Consider the following 21,021-nt stretch of genomic DNA (forward strand, 5'->3'; position numbering starts at 1 on the left):
ATTTTACCTGTAAATGTTTTGATGCTTTCAAGTCGTTATTTTCAGCTGTTGATGTTCTTCAAACTGTTATTTTCTGTGTATATCTTTTTGTACCTGTGGAAGTTGAGAAAATGTGTAGAAATATTTTATTACTATTTATGATAATTTGTTCGACGTTTTTTGCTAGTTTAGATTTAGTTACCTATCTATTAATTCTCGATTTTACATTTCTAATATATACTTACTTTTTTATATGTAACTTTTGATGTCCAGGTGTTGTGTAGGTCTTCTGTTTTTTTTTTTCATCTGTAGGATGAGTGCTAAAAAAAAAAGATATATTTGATGTATTTTGCTTTAAAATATAGGTGTGAGCTTTGAGAGTTACATTTTCGCTGACTAATAATGTAGTAGTACTTACTTTAGATATGTGTAGGTCTCTTTCTGTTGAAGTCCATCAGTTTTCTTCCAGAAATCCAGCAGAGTTTCGTCTTCCTTTACTTAGGAGATGTATACTGCGTTTTTAGTTACTTATTATTTCATTTATATAGTATTAGGTTAATTGTTTCAGAAATAGGATTGGTTGTTTAAATGGATAGTCTGTTTTTATTTGTTGATTTGAATTTTTTTTTCTGTTATGCTAATTGCTTTCCTTATATGGGTGACGCAAATTAACGTTTATTGAATGTGTAAGGATTTATTTTGTATAGGTAATGTTCTAGGTAATGTTATTTTGATATTTGTAAAGTGGAGGAATATATATAATTAGTTGTAAAAAATGTGTAGAAGGTCGAAACATTGTTTATGTATTATAAAATGTATGTTAGTATTTATTGTGTGTTGTAAATGTTATGAAAATAAATAATATATGTCATCTATTTATATTAACTAAATCTGGTTTTTTATGATCAGTATGACTTAATTATTAAATAATAAAGTCATTTATTTTAGGATCTATTAATGGCGATTTTTTTACAATTGATAAATTTGCTATCTATGTTTGTGTAATCGATATTTTGACTGTTGTTATATAAATATTTAATAATCGGTGTTTTAGAAATCGATAATGTTGTGAGTCGATATTGTTGTAGTCGTTGTTTTTAGTAGTCGATATTGTGTAGTCGATATTTTTGATGTTTGTTGTGTAAGTATAGTAAATCGATAATTTTGTTGTCGATAATTAGTCATCGATATTTTGTCCAGTCGATATTCGGTCTGTCGAGGTTATGTCAGTGATCCGGGGTATCATCCACCAAAGAAGAAACATCATTCCACCAAACATGGGACCTCATCCCACCAAACACGAGACATCATCCTAACAAACATGAGATATCGCCCCCCCTCCAAACACGAGACATCATCCGACCAAACATGGGGCATCATTCCACCAAACATGAGACATCATCCCACCAAATATGAGACATCATCCCACCAAACATCAGACACCACCCTACCAAACATGGGGCATCATTCCACCAAACATAAGACGTTCCACCAAAGAAGTGACATCATCCCACTGAACATGAGACATCATCCCACCAAACACAAGACATCATGCCACCAAACACGAGACATCCCACCAAAGAAGAGACATCATCCCACCAAACAACAGCCATCCCACCAAAGAAGAAACATCATCCGACCAAACATCAAACATTCCACCAAAGAAGAGACATCATCCCACCAAACATGAGACATCATCCCACCAAACACGAGACATCATGTAATCAAACATAAGACATCATCCCCCCCAAGCACAAAACATCATCCTACCAAACACGAGACATCATCCCCCCAAACATGAGACGTCATCCCACCAAACATGGGACATCATTTTTTCAAACAAGAGGCTGCATCCTCCAGGCATCTCTCTGTAATAATGTATTTAAATAGGTTTCAGATAGAACTGTGAGTCCTACCATTTAAGAACAAGTTGTATCCAGGGTGGTGTCAAAATACATTTTATATATACTTGTAACACAGCAATATAGAGTCATACTTTACGGACAAGCGATTTACACAATACACAAGCAGCAACATAAAAAATATTTATGATTCCACATTTGAAGGTTAGGCGAGCATGGTGCAGTCACCCCTCCAATCATGAGACTACATCTGCAGATAAGGTTTGGAGGTTAAGCATGCATTTTGCACTCACATATTTGCCTGCATTTTGCTCCTTGTCTATCTAGAATAATGAATAATGAATGAATGGTTTTATCCAGCAATCTCCAGGAATCGGACCGGTTACCGAGATGCTGTTATTAGGTACAGAGGATAATACAGAAACTATAGAACAAGGGCCTAATAATGTGCCTAATGAAGGCGACCCAATAGTTGTGGGGACCCGCTCTAAAGTGACTCGGTTGGATACCTGGGCCATATTGTATTGGAATGTTGCTGGGTTAAGATCTAAGCTGGATAATTATAATTGGGTGAAACTTGTTAATGAATAAGATATTGTTAGTCTCCAAGAGACTTGGATGGTGGATGTGCACCATCTGATTGGTTTTAAAACTATATTTACTCCTGCTATTAGCTCATTACGAGGTAGAGCCAAAGGTGGCCTATGTACATATGTATCCAACCTTTTTAAATATGATAAAATTGAGATCTTATGTAATACTTGTTTTTACCATCTGGTTAGGATTCATATTGATAAAAATGTATGTTTATTGATTGTGAATTTTTATAATAATGTTCCCTCGGGAGATGTTCCCAATGTTCTGAAGACCCTTAGAAAAGATATTTGTAGCTCGATAAGCAAGGAGACTAAAGAGTCTATTGTTGTGTGGGGGGGTGATTTTAATTGTCCACCTTGCACAAGGGGAGGGAGGGGGTTTGTGGCCTCATGTTAGATAGGGATATGAATTTTACACATTTTGACCATTTCGAAATTAGGGACTCCTTGAATGAAATTATGTTCGCATGTGATTTGGGGTTCGCAAATATAATGTGTCAACCAGAAATGCAATTTTTCCCTACTTTCAATGGTAGAGGGGTATTCTCCGTAATTGATTATATTCTGATATCAACACATCATAAAGATTAAGTCTTGAGATATAAAACGTTAGAGAACCCCCGAGCGACCACTTCCCTTTGAGGGTAGAAATTGTAAGACCAACTTCTGACGCTGTGAAAGATCAAGAAGCTAGGCGTTCAGTGCACAATGTCGTCTTGCAAAGACAGAATGGATATGCACTGAAGTGGTCATGGGTGGTGCCCGAAGACTTTCTTCACAAATTCATTAAGACTTGTAAACCTAGCTTTGATGTATGTCTGAGTGAGACCGAATATTGACATAATTAATAGTTTTAATATTACCAGTGCACAAATAAAGGTCGGATTACGGGTTGAAGCAAAGAACTCAAAAGGGAAAAAAACAATTTGGTTTGAAAATGCATGTACCAAGGCCTATTCTAAATTAAAACGTGCCTTGAATTCCCCTGTTAGGGATACAATCCTGATTAGGGAATTGCGGAGGGTATATAACATGGCCCAAAAGAGGAGAAAGGATGCATTAAAGAGGGAGGCCTGTGAAGCCCTATGTGATGCTTCACAATCTCATGATATGAAAGCTTTCTGGATGGCAGTTAATGCTCCCTTTTTTAATAATAACTCAAGGGCAAGGATTGAGATTGTAATTACCGAAGATGAGTGGGTACATTTCTTTGAAAATCTTTATAGTTTATGTACCACAACTGAAGACATGCCTGACGAGGCTACGGACCAGGAGGCGACCAACTTCCTAAAAGTTACAACTGAGCTGGAAATTACAGTAGAGGAAGTGATTCTGAGCATCAGAGCGAGTTTGGGGGGAAAGGCCCCAGGTCCCGACGGGGTTCCGGTAGATATTTTTAAGAACAATATGAATTTATGGGTGCCACTGCTCACTCGTCTGTGTAATGCCTCTTGTTCAGAGGGTCTGGTGTCAACTTGGTATGAATCTATCATAGTGCCAATTTTTAAAAAGGGCGATAGGGCCAGTTGTGCGTGCTATCGCCCTATATCACTGTTAGATTCGACAGTTAAAATCCTTGGCAGAGTAATTTTAAATCGTTTACAAACATGGGCAGTCGAGCACAATATTATAGGTGACCTTTAATACGGCTTTAGGGAAGGTATAGGGACTGTAGAAAAGTGCCTTAACTTACATATCCTCCTGGAAAAATACACTAAAGAAAAAGGTGGCAGAATGTTTTTAACTTTTGTAGACCTTACATCCGCCTTTGACTGTGTGACCCACAGTAAGTTGTGGTTAATTTTAGAACGTTTGGGGGTGGCGGATAACATTATCCAATTTCTTAAGGATTTATATAATGGTGCAAGGGCCTCTATTAGATTTGGGAAAAATGGTGAATGCACCAGGATGTTTAGCATTGACAGGGGGGTACGTCAAGGATGCGTCCTGGACCCTTTTTTATTTACTATTTATATCAATGATTTAGAGAAGATTTTACTGCAGGAATGTCAGGACATGCCACTGGCTTCCAACCGTCCAATACCAGCTTTAATTTATGCGGATGACGCAGTATTGCTGGCCAGGACTCCGCTTGCAATGCAAAAAATTATTACGTCATTTGCATCCTTTATGACCAATTTGGATCTGAGGGTCAATTCCACTAAAACTTTTTGTATGAATTGTGGCTCTCGCACATTGAAAGCTAAGAAAACAATGCACATTGATTCCAAGCCACTAGATTTTATTCAAACTTTTCCCTATTTGGGTATTTTGTTTGATTGTTCTGGTCAATAGTGCAATGCAGTCAAAACTAGGAGATTGCTGTTTTTAAAATCTATTGTGGCAATTAAGTCATTTAGCAAGAAAATGGGAAGGAAACCTATTAAAGAACTCCTACTTATTTACAAAGCAAGTTGCGTTGCAATTGCTACATATGGGGCAAGAATTTGGGGCTACTCAAATGTGACTATCCTCCAGGTGATGGAAAACAAATTCTTAAAATACCTGCTTTCAGTCCCAGATACTGTGTCTACTTTTACTTGTCATACTGAACTTGGACTGCAGTACCTGGATGATATAATTAAGGTACAGCCGGTTTTATTGTGGCACAGGGTTTGGTCCACAGAGGAATGTTCTTTTATTCGCCTCATTTTGAGGGACGCTATAAATCTTGATTGTGCCCACAAGATGAGATGGTTACAATACATTAAGACATTCCTTGAGAATATTGGTCTTTCACAGTATTATGAAGAACCTGCAATGCTGAATTCGATATCTAGGAAAGATCTGAAGAAGTTATGTATACACTACTTGGAGGAATGCAGGCTAAATGTGGAACTTAAGAAACAATCTGTGACTCAACACCAACTGATAACGACCACAAATGTCACCGAACCATATATACATTTACAAATGAGAGACTTTGAAAGGTTTTTGTTAATCCGCCTAAGACTTGGAATTTTATTTAGGTTGTTGAGTTTCCCCGCTATGAACGATTGGTCTATGCTAATCATTAAGTGTCCTTGTGACGATCGGTCTGAACAATCTGATATTCACATTTTACTTTTTTGTAAGTTTTATTCAAACCCCAGGAAAAGGTGGATACTGCCTATTTTAAAATACATGAATTACAGACAATGCCGACCTGCCTTTTTAGCTATTCTGAGGTTAGATGATGTTTTTACTGTTGCATCTCTTTCAATTTTTCTTAAAACATTTTTTATTCTAAGGAAATCAATAACTAATTAAGTCGTATTGAACCTGGAGGAGTATATCTTGATTATCTTTTTTATTACTCTATATTGTATTTTTACATGATGTTTCATGATGTGATTCTACTGTACTTTCATGGTTATTATGTAATATAACCGAATAAAGATACTTGAATTGAATTGAATAATGACTGTATATTATGTTGGTCATCTTTAAAATTAGGTCTAGGAATCCCAGGAAAGATACAGGATCTACTGGGTAGATATGACATCATAGGACATCAAACATCGGTTCTGGTCTATTTTTTATAAGTACTGTAGATATGGACATGAACGTGTCAGTAACGTCATCACGGTAGGCTGCGTCAGTCCGCCATTTTGTGATCGCAGGTGGAGGCCTGCATGTCTGTGCTGTTGCATTTCTACTCATGGCGAGGAGCAACACATTGCAATTCGCTTTCTTTTGCGCAGTGGGAATCTTACCCACATACCCTACCTGTGCTCTAAGAGGGGACGTGTCCATTTGATAGTCAGCGATGTTACTAACGGTTTGATAAATAGAGAGTGGCAGGCCAAATTAATAAAATCAGGCATTCAATATTTAGTGTGCACACCCACCCAGCATGCTCACGACCACCATATATGCCCCATACTCTAGATGTGCGTGATCCACAGTAAATGCACCTGTACTGCACATGCACATTTTACATGAAAACTGGGCATTACAAAAGCACTAATTCACTCTAATGCAGATTAGGAGGTCACTGGCATTTCAGAACTACACCAGGAACCCTATCCTGTGGACAATTAAATTATGCGGCAATAGAGGTCAAAAGTATGCAGCAGAGTTGACTAAATTTGGCAGCAGGAAAGGCAAATTACCTACTTGTCTAACGTTCATGATCCACTCCTTCCCGCAGAACCTGTTCCCTAACTAGCTGGCTTGTAAAATTCTACCAACATGGTTGTCACTACCCAGCAGCCAATAGATAAGGAACACCGACACCACTTCTAGTCATTTGTACAAGACAAGCTCAAATAAATCAAACAGAAATATATATATATATATATATATATATATATATATATATATATGTATATATATATATATATATATATATATATATATATATATATATATATATATATATATATATATTTATTTATTTATTTATTTATTTATTTATATTTATTACCTAAATTTCTCCTCTTCAGCAAAGGATGACGACGACGCTTTGTGCAGTTGGAAAATGCTTTTAATCAGCCACTATCGAACGCATTTTGGCTGCGCAGCAGCCTTGCTCACCGATAACTAAGCAGAAAAAGCAGCCATTATTTAAAGTGCAAATCGTGCTCATTATGCAATTTACGTGAACTACAACTAGTGATATGAAAGACAGACTCGTAGTTTTTCATGGCACATTTCTTGCAAAATAACAGTTGTGCATATTCAGATTTTTATACAATATCTAATTAGCTTTTGTTGTATAAAGTGCATACTGCATGATTCCTAAAATTAATTAAAAGAAATCATGAGTTTCATTATTTAGAATTCTGCCCCAGTGGGCAATGTCGCTCCTTTTGCTTTTCAGCCCATAGTGGGCTTGGTCAGCATTTTATCGCACCGCTAATTCCACATTAATGCCCAAGTGGACACAAAAATATTATCTATTTTTGTCTGTCACCATAAAAACAATTACTTAAAACACTCTTCTCACACAAAACAAATTTTTCTTTCATATTGTACGGTTAAAACCACATTTCATTTTTACGAATAGACACACATTACTGATTCATCTTATTCACAAGTGCGTATACAAGTCTTCCACCACATTAAGGTCATTCAGACTTTTTGTGTTTAGTTCTATAATGTTCCTGGATTCAAGTTTTCTCAATTTCTTCTCTCTGTTCTCTCCCCGGACATCAGCTGCTACAGCATCGATCACAAAATAAGTAAGACCCTTGGTGTTTTTTGCATGGATTCTTTCGTAATGGCGTGCAACCGGATAACTTCTATCGCCATTCTTCATTGCCCTTAAATGCTGCAAGATTCTTTTATGCACCTCCAGAATTGTGCTGCCCATGTACTGCAGGCCACAAGGGCACTGCAGCACATAAACAGCAAACTCTGTCTTGCAGTTAAACTTTCCTTTTATTTCCTTCATTTTTGTGGACAATCCTGGTTTATCAAGATCTGTCTTGGTTCCATGCAAACACGCTTTACATTTTTAGCATTTCAGGAATCCCTGTTTCTTACTAAGCCATGTTGATTTAGGCTGTGGTTTCAGTAAAGTGTTTTTCACCAATGCTTGTCTAAATGATCTAGTTTTCCTAAACGTGACCTGAGGTCTTCGAGGAACTACTTTTCCTAATATCGGATCATTTCTGATTATATGCCAATGTTTTATTAGGATGCTCTTTAATCTTTCTTGTTGTGCACTAAAAGTTGTTATCATTCTGCACTGATTCTTTTCATCATTGTTTGTCTTTTTCTTAACTTTCTCAAAAAATATTTCCACTCTTTTTCTTTACGTTGCTCTGGTCATTGCAGATCATGAAAAGAATGCTGCTGCGCAGCCGAAATCATTCGATAGTGGCTGATTAAAAGCATTTTCCAACTGCACACAGCGTCGTCAACATCCTTTGTTGAAGAGGAGAAATGTTGGTAAATGCAACGGACCTGCTCTTGTGAGGTCCCTTCAGGCGACGCGACCTTCGTTTAGGAGGCAGCGGTAAACACACAAGAGGAAGTGTGGTAAAATATATATATAGATATATATATATGTGTATATATATGTATATATATGTATCCAACAAAGTTTGCCCACTCGAAAGAGCCCACTCAGGCAGGTAAATGTTCACGTTTATTCGATGAAAGCTGCAACACAGCGGTCAGTCTATCGCATCATAACTTCTCGATGTGCCGACGCGCTTCGTGCTACCACGCACTTTTTCACAGGCAAATTCTCCATACAACGCCAACCGATTGCAAGCACCTGATATACTTCTACTACCCACCCAAGTGGGCGTGGACTGCTGCACTTCCTGCGCACAGCCTGCTGGTATGCGTAGTGCCTTGCTATATTTGTTTTCCTCAAGTGAGTCTGTTTGGCGCTGCGTTCATGAAAGAGTCAATAATCACCACAGTGGGTTGGTGTGATGCCCACTCACACTGGGATGCACCTTATAACTTAAATCACGTCCTCCTGTCCACATATTGATGATTGCTGTTGTGCGTCACCAATGGTCTGCCTCACTGTAGCGGGGCTTCCTCCACGGCCAGGCTAGCCGTACAAAATCCAACAAAGTTCGCCCACTTGAAGGAGCCCACTCAGGCAGGTAAATGTTCAAGTTTATTCGATGAAAGCTGCAACACAGGGGACTACGCTGCGGAGGGCAGCGGCCTTCACTACGGCGCGGCGAGAGACATTTGGCGGTCTCCCACGCCGGGCACATGGTCGGAGGCACCCTAACGTCCACCCGGGGTGATTGGAACCGTGTGGAGCCACAACCACGTGCTACAGAGCCTCGGGGGCCCACCCCTTGTGAGTGTGCAGGCAGAAAGAAGGCTCCGTGGGTGGCCGACCACCCCTACTGATAACAAATTGAGGATTGCCCTGGGAAGACAACAATGCGTCCTTCTTTTTCATCGTGGGCGCTGGACATGTAGGCGCAGCACACGTTTGTGAGGAAGTTTGCAGCGGGTGGTGGCGCTCACAGTAGCTGGCAGAGGCTGCGGTCTTGACGGGTGGAGCGCCCCAATTGACCCCGCTCATATATCGCCAGGAAACACGTGCAGAGAGGGCACGCCTGTACTACAGGTGGCCCAGTTCCTAGCCCATCTAGGTACAGGAGAGTGGTAGATGTTGCTGGTTTGGACAACAACCGCGACGTACCGGTTCAGAGTGGTGGAGTCACATGATCAATGGGGAGGGGGACAAGACTCAAGCCAAGCTCTCATTCGAGCAGAAGGGCTTGAAGTCTCACGATGGCGGCGCTGGAGTGGACTCGAGACCGCTGTCCCCCCGCAGGAGCTGACACAAATATGGACATTCGCAACATGCTCCAGTCCATGGAGAAAACACTGCAGAGTGGCATAGCATCACTGGGCAACAAAATGGACGCGCTCTCATACAGAATGGACGGAATGGCGGAGCGTATTGACAAGCATGCAGAAAGGCTAGATATGTCAGAGAGGCGAATAACGGAGGTGGAAGAAGCGCACACCACCCTGCATGCAGACCACCAGCAATTGGGGGAAATTTGGGTCCTCCAGGACAAAACGGAAGACTTGGAGGCGCGTTCTCGGAGATGCAACCTGAGGATTCGGGCCTCCCGGAAACCACAGCCACTGGCAACATGGAGCAGTTTGTGGAGAAAAATCTGGTAACTGCTTGGAGAGGGGGTTTTCTCCAACATGTTTGTGGTGGAGAGAGCGCATCGGTCTCTGGGACCTAAACCACGAGTAGGGGTTCCACCTAGACCGATAATTGCGAAGTTACTTAATTACTGTGATCGAGATGCGGCACTACGGATTGCCAGGGAGAAGAAGATTTTGCGATATGAAGGCTACGAATTATCACTGTACCCAGACTTCACAGCACGAGTCCAGGAGGCAAGACGACACTTTGCGCCACTGAAGAAGCAACTCAGAGACCTGGGAGTCGACTATGCCATGCTCTGTCCGGCGAAGCTTTGGGTGAACAGACAAGGGCGATCACATATATTTATGGATCCCAAGTCACTGCAGCAGGCCATCAAACGCTGGGCGTTGGAACAGCGAGGCTCCCCGGAAAGCAGATTCCTGGATGAGGCGGCTGGAGGTCCACTGGACGAGCAGGACTGAGGTCAAGTGCCAGTGCACACAAGATGGGTAATGTGTGAAGGGTGGAGTTTTGGGCTGGGAGGTCCACATCAGGTAGACTGAAGGAGAGTTAATCCTGAATGTGTAGGAGAGAAAGTGACATTGGTCCTTCAGACACTTAGCGGAAGGGCATTGTAAATTTTTGGGGTGCTTGTGACTATGTGCTATGGGGGGAGAGTCTAAGCCTGGTGCAATAGTGTGGGGCAACAGGACTTCACAAAAGGATAATAGCTGAACAAAGACTGCTGGACTGGGAAGATTTGTGAATGTTAAATTGTTGAGAGGTGAACACCGGAAATTACTGTGAATTGAGTTATCTGAGTTATCTGAGCGAGGTACGGTTTCCTGGAGTAGGGGACTGATCCTTATACGCAGAGCTACCTCCGCCTCAGAGTGCCTTCCACACCGGTTGTGATTCAAGAGAGGGGAACATGTGGTGGGGGTTGGGGGTGACATTTAATAGCGCAACCAAGTTGGGGGTGGTCAGCTGTGGGAGGTAATGGGAGTACATGGGGAGAGTTTCCAGAATTTCGGGGGGGGAGTTGGGGGGGTTCTTATTTTTGATTGGAATGGTTTGTAAATGGCTCGCAATATGCTATGCACAGGTACAAGCGACTTGAGTGGTTGCATGCAGGTTACAGAAGATTGAGGCCACATTGGCGCTGAGTGATCTAGCTAGGTCATGCACATTGGCGGCTGCACATAGTACAGATACATCCCACACACATGGCAGGGGATGACGGGGGTGCTGAGCGGAAATTGATAGACAATCTGAGCGCCCTGACATGAAACATTAGGGGACTTAATGATCTTCGTAAGGTCCGGAAGGTGCTCAATTACCTACACAGGCATAGTATTGATGTGGCATTGCTACAAGAAACACACCTTCCGCAAACAAGTGCAATGCTGAGATGTAAAGGGCTCCTAGGGAATATTAACACTGCAGGGTTTACGACACATGCCAGAGGGGTGATGACATGGGTGAATCCCAAATCAGCATACACGTTAGACTTGTTGGCATCGGATCCGAATGGGAGATATGTCATTTTGAGATGTAGGGGTAGAGGGCTGGACTTGATGATAGTTAACACATGGGCACATGCGTCATTGAAAATTGCATTTGCAAATGGTGCGAATTGCAAAAATCGGCCATTTGCTAATGCAATTTGAACTTTTGGGATGCATCATAATTTTTGTACTTTTCGCAATTTTAGTAATCGCAAAATTGCGATTACTTAAATTGCGATTGCATTTAAGGAATCTCAAATTGAGATTCCTTAAATGCAATGCATCAAACAAAAAAAATTGCGATTTCGCCAATAGGGAGAGCAAATTACCATGTTGACCTTCATGGTAATTTGCAAAAACTTTGAAAAATGCACTAAAGATCATTTTTCAAAGTTCCATTTTACACACACACATGCCCTTGGGGCATGTGCGTGTGCAAGATGTACTTATAGGCAGATTTCAGGGGTGCAACAGGGTGTCCTTTTGACACCCTGGCACCCTTGAAATTGCATTCTCAATTTGCGATTCTCTAATTGAGAATCGCAAATTGAGAATGTCTTCCCATTCATTCCTATGGGCCTCTAGGCCCATAGGAATGAATGGGGAGGTATTCCTTAATTGCGATTCACAATTTGCGAGTCGCAAATAAGGAATTTTAAGAAATCGCTATTTTTTTAGCGATTTCTTCATGCAAGGCCATTTGCGATTCCTTATTAGTGAATCCTTATTTTTCGCTAATAAGGAATCGCAAATGGCAATGTTGATAGAAACCTTCTTTGAAGTTAACGTGGGTTCAGTGGATAGTTTCCAGACTATATGGGAGGCATTCAAGGTTTATATTCGGGGCATAGTGATAGCTAAACACTCCGGGGTCTTAAAAGACATACGGCAGAGGTTGTCGACTCTCAAGCGGAAACTAAAGCAACTGGACGACCAAAGGGGCCAGCAGGGGGACGCAGGAAAGGAGGAGGAAATGAAGGTCCTCTTAGAAGAATATCACGAGGCTGCGGACAGTGAAATAAAATACCTCGGTAAATATGCAACAGATAGCTTCCATATCACTAGAGGCACAAGACAAGGCTGCACCCTATTGCCACTACTATATGCACTGGTAGCGGAGCCCCTGGCGTGCACGCTGAGGGAATATCACAGCCATGAAGGCATCAGCTTTCCAACATACAACGTAGTAATATCTACCTATGCAGACGATACGCTGCTGTACGTGCGGCAGCCAGAACAAAATCTGACGGCAGTCCTTTGCGAAGTTGTACACTTTGGGGCCTTGTCAGGCCTTAAGGTTAACTGGGCCAAGTCACTGGTCTTCCCTCTGACCCCGGCCAAGGAGGAATTCAAAATGAAGTATCCGTTACAATGGACTACGGACTCTGTCCGGTATTTAGGGATTAACCTGCATACAGCCCCAGAGTTGATTCTGCGGCAGAACTACGGCAGTGTTATTGATAAACTGGAGGACGATGTGGAGGCTTGGTGCAAGCTTCCCCTGTACCTGATGGGGAGGATATCAATTATGAAAATGGTAGTTTTACCTCGGATGTTGTTTCTATTCGCCAATATACCAATTGTCCTCTCCCGATCCTTTTTCCAAAGACTGACGCAGCTGATGCTAAAGCGAGCATGGGCGGGCAAACAGGCGAGGGTCAAATGGCGGGTCCTGATGCTGCCATACAATATGGGCGGCCTAGGAGCCCCAGATTTTGAATTGTACTACAGGGTGGCACAGCGCTCCCATTTACATGCTTGGATACATGGTAAGACATGCATACCGTACTTGCGCATGGAAAACTGTTTGTTGCCCCGCACTCGCCTCCAGTGACAATATTTGAGGACCCGGACCGTAGAACGGGCTATTTAGATTCATTAAATGCCACCAGACACGCTTGGCATTTCCTGCTACAACAGCTGTACGCAGGCTCATAGACATGGGTCTTTTAATAGCAAAAAGGGTAATGGCTCTATGTTCGATGAAGGGTCAAGTGCCCACAGTGCAAAGATGGTCGCACGACATGCTATACTGCTGCACGCAGGCGGAGATTTATAGCGAACTGCTCCCTCCGCGTAGCCGGGCAAACATTTAGGGGGGATTATACAGGACATATAAAGATGGGGTGTCGGGGTGGAGAACAGGGAGGGGAGGGAAAGAGTTGGTGTAGGAAGGTGGATACCTGACTATGGTTACCCCAGATTTTTTGCCTTGTGTTTAGCTGGTTTTCGACTTAGTTGGCCTGGGATCCTGCTAATCAGGGTCCCAGGCTATCTGCTCTCTCTTTAAAATGGACTCCATGTGCCCTAGGTGCATAACTAATTGGATTGGGTCACCTTATGAGCCCCTGTACAGTGTACTATAGGTACCCAGGGCATAGGTGCATCCAAGGCCTACCAGGGGCTGCAGCATAGCTTTTGCCACCCCTGGCTGGCCATCCAAACTGACACAACTGGCTGATCACTCAGCTGGGGCAAGGTCGTGTAATCATCCCTTGCTTAGATATAGTATACCTATATCTAAACCTATATCTGGACACATATATACCTATAAGTCACTCCTATGGCAGGCCTTAACAATCCTGGAGGCAGAGTGCTTGGTTTTATGTGAGATGGTGCTCTAGCATGAGCTGAGCCTGTCTGCAGCTTTCGGAACCATTTCCTTATAGCTGTTCCAGGGTATTGCCATACCATATACTCTTAAGTGCATTATAATCCTCGCGGTTATTGCTAACTTTGCTTTGGTTTTATCAAAACATCTTGTGTAAGGTGTCATACACTTTGGATTACTACCCCCTCGCCAGTTCTGGTGACGGGGGTAGCATTCCACCCTTCTAGAGGGCTAAGACATGTGGGTAACAGTAATGCGGTTAAAACTAACCAGAGCCTCAGCATCACAAAATGGATGCTGCTGCCACAGACACAAGTCTGGCCTCCTGCTGCTGACCGAAACTTAGCAGGGGAGGCTTGTACAAAAGGTTTCCTGTCACAGGGAGGTGTTACACCAGCCCAGACAGGAGATAGTGGATTGGGGCAGGGAGGGCTGAATGAAACTAGACACTGCCTGGGGCACACTAGGTGTCCCATGCAAAATTCAGTCAAACCGGTTCTGGGGCACTCCAGCCCCAGCTCTGGCACGAAACTGGACAAAGGGAAAGGGGTGTAACCACCCCCTTCCCTTGTCCCACCCATAGGAGGGACCTAGCAGGATATCCAGCCCCTTGATTTGGAATAAAGGTAGGAGCTGTGCCTATTGAAGACAGATAATCCTGACTGAAACTTTGATACAGAACTCTGGACCCTTCAACATCCCACTCGATGTGGAAGACTCCCTTGTGGTCAAGGAGTGACCACCCTGTGCAAACAGGCACCATCCAGCGACCAATGGTTTGCTTTGTTGCAGTTCCCACCAGAACTCGAGCAACAGAGATCAACAAGACCCAGCTTCCCTGACTTCTAAACGCCCGATCCACAGTCCCAGCGAATCTGAGATCCGTGGAGGCGACGTGAAGCGTGGGGATGGCCATCTTGAAAAGACTACAAAGTGCTGACCGTGCAGCTCCCGAGGCACCCTCGAAGCTGTGCTTTGGGGTTTGAGAAGCCCTAGCCCTGAGCAGCTCGTGCACCGAAGATCACTCCTCCACACTCACCGAGTGCTGCGTGGGGCCCTTTTGCATTTTCCTGCTCAACGCGTCTGTCCGGTCACTTGCCCGTTGGCTAGTGGTCACTACGACAATGAAACTTTGAAACTACTCTGTTAGTCTAGTTGCTCCAGACTGGCCCTCGCTCCCCTGAAAAGGAGCAACCTCTCTGACATTGCTGGTCCGAGTAAGAAGCGATCTTCAAATCATGCGTGGGTTGCATTTGCCAAGGCCTGTTAACTCCGATCCGGAAGCCGACACTGCCGACAGCGAGAGCCTTTGTGGGACAGCTCGTGATTTACTCCTGGTCATCCTCGGTGCCCCAAAGTCCACGTGGCAGCGGAGACAAACTTCTCGACAACCATCTGATTGCGCCCGACATTGCCTGGTTCCTTCCTGGTTCCATCCTGGTCACTGCCAAGTGACCCAGACTCTGTCCCCTCTGCTTTCAGGTACTCTACATCTTCGATCCACCCTTGGATCCAACCGGACTCTTCACTCCTGGCCGCCTGCAGCATCTTCATCTCCAGGCTCCATAGAACTCCACGACGAAACCCGACACACTTTGGCATCTATTTAACCGCTTCCTGTGGGTGAGATAACGATTGAACGCCGGTGCTCCTGTAGTGGTTTACACCTCTAGTGTCCTAGTTTTATGTGGCTAAGTTCTGGTCCAGTCGGAAGACTTCTAAAACAGTAACTTTGTAACTTTTACGCACCATTGACTTTGCATTGGTGCATGCGTGTGCTTTTAGCGCTGCACCCGAATCCCGCGGGCTACTCCCGTCCTAACTACTGTTAGTCCAGTGTAGTCCCAGCAATTCCCAAGGCCCTAGGCCTTACCATTGTTCGTAAAGCGGTTCTTAAACCACTTATTTAATATATGGTGTGAGTGGCCACCGGCCCTATCCATAATTGTGCAACTTTTGTATGTTTAACTGTGCTTTTGTTTAAACGCTTGTGCCTCTGCACTCATAAAGAGTACAGAGGATTATTCTAGTAATAAATAAATTTATTTTTATAATATATAACTTGTGTGGTGTCCTTTCATTTGATATTACAGGATTGCATGTGGTAAAACAGCTGGCTTCACATGCCCTCTTGAGTTAAGCCTAAGACTACTTAGGTCTATGCTACCCCTAGGATAGCTAGTCTATAAGGTTGACTTACAAGCACCACCATAAGGGATTGTTTGGACTGATACAAGGTGCCCACAGAACTGTGGACATCATACATCAGGCCAACTTCTCACATTGGTGTGCAGCGGTTGGGATTTGAGCTTGCTGTTGTTTTACCATTGCAATCTTTATATCATTTGAAAGATCACATTGAGTACTATAGGTACATATAAACAAAGCTTACATACTTAAGTTCTACTGAACTTAGTAGTTGTAGATTAAAGGGCATAGCACACCCTGACTACAACTCACTAGCAAGGTTCTAGCAGGAAAACACATAGTGTAGGTAAGTGCACCACTTACACCTCACTAGAGTCATGTCTGGCACAGGTGAACAACCCAGTTCTCTACCTGTGGCAGGTGACCTTACCAAGGCATCTTGCAGCTATGACAACCTCAGCTTCAGAGACTTGAGTGCCTTGTGCACTACAAGGGGGCTGAAAAGGGGTCACAACCCTACCATTCCCATCCTGATAGGAGTCCTGTGGTAAATAAAATATTACCCTGGCATAATTTCTAGGCGTTAACAATTAGCATGTATCAAATGAGAGGCAGAGAGTCCGTGGTGTCCAAGTTAAAAGGGCTTTATTCCAATAACTCGAGTTAAGGGAGAATCTGTTCCATCACCACTGAGGTTCAGGAAGGGTCTTCTAACATTATTTGTAGAGTACATACATTTATACATTTATTCTTGTACATAGGGAGGAGCGCTCCAGGCAGAGCAAGAAAGAAAGAGATAAGAGCATGTGGGCGTGCATGAGGGTGTACACTTGATGAGTCATAGGAAGGTGATAGGTAGGTGTCATAGGTGGGTGGTACACAGAAGAGGAGTTACATGGCAGGCTGGAACTTTGCCCTACTTGTGCACGCAATTTGATCATGACGTGCAATTGACGTGTAACTGGGAGGAGAGCTGACTTTCAGTCTAGTAGAGAGATCTTTAGTGTCAAGGCGACCAGCACGTCTGGTACTAACTGATATCTTAAGTCAGGGGATGTATTATCTGAAGCAAAGGTTGCTCATCACTAAGAATCAGAAAAAGCATATATTTCTTCGTTCATTACATGGGGGCTGTGAGCTTTTAACAGATGCAAGTACTGTAATTTCATTTAAACAGAGACAGAAAAGCTGGGCCCTATCTCAGCAGACGGGTTCTGTTTACCTTTTTCACCGGGCATGCAGATAACTGTTAAGCAAAATATACTGTCTTGGCAACCCTTGCTCGGCTGAGCTAGAAGTATGCGAGGTCAGAGATACGTAACTGCAGCTTTCAGTGTGTCAGGAGTCATGAAAACCCTATTTCAGAAAGTGGCTCAGACTGAACCACAAAAAGGGTTCATTACGATATTTATTTAAAAGTGCACAATGCAAATACATGGGCCTTCATGTTAGCTTAACGTTTGGGAAACTTGATGACAGGCACCTTAATGCAGGACGTGATTGCAGAGGCCTTGTGATTCAGGCCACTAAGAGAAATATGCATGGGTGACATGCACATACATGTAACATAGGGTACACGTAGGGGGCATCTTGGTCAGGCAAAATTTCATTTTCCTCATTCCCTCCTTGTCCCCTACTTAACCCTTCAGGATACATCTATATTCATGAGACCGTATAGTTGATCATACAGCATCATTTGTTCGTCCTTAACCCTTTGTATACTTGGATGTGGAACACATGCAGTTGCACACAGGCCGCAAATGGCCGGGCCACACTACAGACAGAGACAGCAACCAAATATCATAAGTAGGATCATTCCTAGGAAGGACAACACTTTCCATCCCCAAGCAGATATCACACCCCAGAGCCAACTGGACCAAGTCCATGTGCCTGGGTCTTGATGTATGACATGAGCAATCTTGTGGAGCCTTGTTATCGCTGCATACACAGATGGCGCGTTATTTGGGATGAAAATGCAATAACTAGATCGGATCACGCTACAAGCTCCGCCCCTATCCACCAAGATGACGTCTAGAACGAGGCGATTTTGAAGAACGACAAGTCTCATAGCAGACTGTTCCTGGGTCAAATTCGCCAGGGCAGATGCAGTCACATTCACTACTGCCTCAAGAGTCCTTGTTAACTTGCGTATCAGTTTACTGTTTTGGACGGGACCTATGAAGAAAAAGAATCCTTTGTTGAAATCTGTATATTGCTCCCAAGCTGTTTCAGTCTGATCAATCCCTGAGGTATCTGTCTCTCTCCTTACTCTAACATGTTCTAGTCGTGAATCTCTATGATAATGGGATGGGGCCAAGAATACAGGTGGCAATAAGAATGCTATATAACAAGTCCCACCCCAGTCTAAGGGCAGATGTACATAGGCTGTCTGACCGCAAATGAAATAGGTATGGCGTGATGTTTCGAAAGAAGAAAGTCCTTTATCATTAAACTCTACTACAACTTTACACTCGCTGTGTCCCTTATGTACTGAGCCTTTCTTATTAACACATAAATCACCTTTTGCTGGTAGAACTGAAATAAACGGTGGACCTGTATTTTGCTTGGGCTGAACGTTTAACATTATAAAATTAACGGATGCATTTCCCTGCTCGTACTCTTCATTCTCTAGATCGGTTCCCTTCCTTTGGGGATATCCGTCTTTGTCTGGAAAACATGCTTCATTCATTACTTTATTCAGGTTTCCATATATCCAGCCACCTGGATAAGCTATGTACTTTCTATCTATTGAGGTCATTAAGGCAAACCATGCTGCACATGAACCATTGTGTGAGAACGGTAGAGGATAGAAGGGCAGAACTCCCTTCGTCTTTTGATAAGGAGGCAGTTGGCCACATACCCAGCAATCAGTCGCATTGCTGGTCTGGTGAGAATGGTGTAACATTCGAATAAAAGTATTGTTACGCAATGCAAGTCGATATGACAATTCATGAGATGGCAGTTCACTAAATGTATGCTCTATGTTGCTGTTACTGGAAGAGTGTATATGTGAGGAAATAGGAAAGAAAACATGTAGTAATAAACTGACACAGATTATAACAATGCACAGAATAAAAAGAATGATCAAAGTAACTATACATCTACTGCGTAATAGCTTGCAGTATTTAGCTTTCTTTTTGCTCTTTTTACTATTCTCGTATGTGATCTTATACATGTCAGAAATCTAGTCTAACCGATTCACCACCGAGTGGACTTAGACAATTAAACTACGTCTGACTTACTAGATCTTAACTTAGATTTATACTCCTGCTGTGGAGTCTTTTCTAGCAAAGGCGGCGCAGGCGGCGCAAGCGGCGCAAAGTCTGTATTGTCTTTAATGTCTTTAGTGTCTGTATCTTTTACTAAAGTACCAGATTGTCCAAAGTACTTTTTACAATGCTGAGCGTGGATCCACCCCTTGCGTCCCTCCACCTTCACTGCGGTCCTCGTGGTTAGTAGCACCAACTTCGGTGTCTTCGTACGCGGCTCAAGGGGGCTTGATCGGTCAAAATTCCTGATGAGAATAAAATCCCCTGGTACTATGGCATGTTCCTTGACCTGGGTGTTGTCAGGGAAGGCGGCAGCAACCTGTGAACGACAAGAGAGTAGTGCAGACATCAAGGAAGCCAGGTAATCTGTCAGCATGTTACTGTCAACATCAGTTATTCTTTTAGGCATAGGTGTACCCCACATATTTGGCGGTCTACCGAAAACTACTTCATACGGAGATAGGCCTGTTCTGGAATGGGCTACCATACGCATGTAAAAGAGGGCAACCGGCAAGGCTACCATCCAATCCACGCCTTTTTCTGCACATATCTTAGCAAGCTTTGTTTTGATTGTCTGATTATGTCTTTCTACAAGGCCTGCTGCTTCAGGGTGTCTTACACAATGGAATTTCCAAGTATATCCTAACAGAAGAGACACTTGTTTCATTAATTCAGAGGAGAATGGCTGACTGTTATCGGAATATATGACCCGAGGCAATCCATACCTGGGGAAGTACTCGCGCACCAATTGCCTGGCTGTTGTCACAGCAGTATAATCTGGAACTGGATATGCTTCTGTCCATCTAGATAGTGCACACACAACTACCAAGACATACTTGTAACCTCTACATCTGTTCATTTGAATATAATCCATCTGGAGGACCTCAAAAGGGTGGTCAGGAGGATGAAATCCGCCTTGTTCCACCGGAATGCCTTTACCTGGATTGAACTGGCAACAGATCATACATGTTCGTACTTTCTGTTTCGCTGCTGCACGCAGGTGCTTGTTAAACCAAATATTCTGTAAGCTGTCTATCATTGCCTTTTCTCCCAAGTGTGCTGGACTATGTGCTGTGTTTATGATTACTTGTACGATAGAATCTGGAAGAAACCATGTAGCTTTTCCCTTAGTCATCCAACCTTGTTCAGTCTGGACCCCTCCTTGTTCAGTCCATTTCTTTATCTCATCTGCAGTGGCATGTGTCTGTATGTCGAGTACATCTTGAGTGGGATCCCTGACTGTCATACATGTTGTCAGTAATGGTACCTCTGTCCTTGTCGTGTCTGTTGGTGTCTGGGCTGTCTGGGCTGTAAGTTTAGCTGTTCGGTCTGCCAGGTCATTACCCTGGGAAATGGTGTCTGTAACTTTGGTGTGAGCTTTACACTTCAGGATAGAAATGGCTGTAGGTAAATGTATTGCTTCCAACAGGGCTTGAATGAGCTGGCCGTGCTGGATCTTGGTCCCATGGGAG

The sequence above is a fragment of the Lissotriton helveticus genome, chromosome 3_1 (assembly GCF_964261635.1).
Source record: "Lissotriton helveticus chromosome 3_1, aLisHel1.1, whole genome shotgun sequence".
Lineage (NCBI taxonomy): Eukaryota > Metazoa > Chordata > Amphibia > Caudata > Salamandridae > Lissotriton > Lissotriton helveticus.